Below are 1,906 nucleotides of genomic sequence, written 5' to 3'. Positions count from 1 at the left end.
CTAGGGGATTCTAAATTTAGTCAAGTCAACAATGAAAATTAACCATCATGTCTCTGAGTTTAAGATACCAAATAGTTGATGGTACCTGCATCAGGTTCATTCTTTTTCTGGCAAAGATTCTCTCTGATATATGCTATGGGGTCTCTGGCACGTTGTCACCTTCCCCTTTAACGCGGACACCGTTGCTGGGTAGCCTCCTGCAGGGTGTTCGACATTAAAATGATTTCCAAGTAGCCAGAGAGACCAATTAGAGGAGGTCAGCATCCTCCCAAAGTCATAATAAAAAGGAAGTAAAATTAGCAAATTTAAAGCTCACAAAATGAGTTGCAAGGTCCTTTGATATTTCTGCTAGGGTTTAGCAATATTGTTTTTAATTGTAACATGGCCCAGTTTGTGAGTATCTTGAAGCTTATATATTTGAAGGTAGAGAGCTTTATAAGGAGGAAACAAGATTATAAACCAAAAATTGCAAGAACAGAAATGAATACTTGCCTAGACCAAAAATCAACAGCAAATTACTTTATTTATGTAGGTTTTGTTTTCATGGCATGGGAGTTCATTGTGTATTTCAGGCTGAGCTTAAAGTGTTGATTTGTTTTGCCTTAGCTTTAAGTGTCTATAACTGTACATGTTAGTATATCTAACTGCAAATTATAAGTTTTTATTATTTTTTTTGCAATGTGTGAACAGGTGTTTTGCTTGAATATGTCTTTATATCATTTGCATGTCTTCCCCTGGAACCCAGAGTGAGCATTGAATCCCCTAGAACATAAAATCCCCTAGACTTAAAAATGTTTTTGTATCTCTCTGTGGGCACAGGGAATCAAAACTGTGTGCTCTTAACCACTGAGTCATCTTTCCAGGTCCCCAAATTACAATTTTAAAAATGCACCAAGCCAATAATTCTTTTTATGTCCTAAGGCCTCTGATAGTCTTTCAGCCTTTTCTAGCTTTCACTAGGGAATTTCCTTTCCATCACATCTAAAGTTTTATGGAACCAATAATCTTGAAAAACGTATAAAGTTAATCTAAAAGAGGAATTAAATGTATTTTTAAATTGTGTCTTGTATTGAGCTCTATAGCTGTGGTCTTTAATTCTTACAGTAACCCACTGAACTTTTATTATTGGCTTGGCAAGGAATAGGACACCAGAGAACCAAGGAGGTTGCAGCTGTACCTTGGTGGCCATGTCCCTTGTCTTTTTATGATTAAACATTCATGAAGCTGTAGTTAGCCTCTTGTCGATATAGCAGAAGCCAACTAAGACTATCATTTGTAAGTACTGTCAAAAGGCACTCACCCTTCAAAGGCTTGGCTTCATTATAATCACTTCATCTGTGTTTTGATTTGTGCCCTGCTTCCCCCCTCCCATTCCAGAAGAAGTACCCTAAGAGGAAAAACCAGTTGCCCACTATTTGAGAGGAAATCCACCTAATGAATATGCCATCCAGGTTATAAAAATTCACTTTAAAAAATTCCTTAAACTCCATAGCATGCATACTTACCTGGCAGGGGAGCTACCATGATCACAAAGGTAGCTTTCCCATGGCGAGGCTTATCCATTGCACTCCGGATGTGCTGACCCCTACAATTTCCCCAAATGCGGGAAACTTGACTGTATAATTTGTGGTAGTGGGGACTGCATTTGCACTCTCCCCTGTTAGAAAAAGAAAAGAAAAAAATCCATAGCACAGGGGTGAAAAGATGGCTCAGTGGCTAAGAGTGCATACTACTCTTACAGAAGGTCTAGTTCAGTTCCTAGTACCCACATAAGGCAACTTACCACCACTTCTGACTCTAAGTCCAGTGGATCCAATATCCTCTTCTAGCTCTATGGGTACTCATGTTCATGTGCACACATCCCCACAGAGACATAATCAAAATACACGTAATTAAAAATAAAAAT

The 1,906-nt window shown here is 38.4% G+C and overlaps 1 non-coding gene across 1 annotated transcript; it reads left to right on the top strand.

Moving 5' to 3' along the window:
* The first annotated feature begins 1,497 nt into the window (after nt 1-1,497).
* LOC116097977 lies at nt 1,498-1,659 on the top strand. The gene has a single exon (XR_004121638.1). It is a non-coding gene; the product is annotated as a U1 spliceosomal RNA (small nuclear RNA).
* Nucleotides 1,660-1,906: the final 247 nt, after the last annotated feature.

Source organism: Mastomys coucha, unplaced genomic scaffold (genome assembly GCF_008632895.1).
Source record: "Mastomys coucha isolate ucsf_1 unplaced genomic scaffold, UCSF_Mcou_1 pScaffold2, whole genome shotgun sequence".
NCBI classification, from domain to species: domain Eukaryota; kingdom Metazoa; phylum Chordata; class Mammalia; order Rodentia; family Muridae; genus Mastomys; species Mastomys coucha.
The sequence above is the reverse complement of the archived record's forward strand: the minus strand, read 5'-3'. Positions and strand labels throughout refer to the sequence as shown.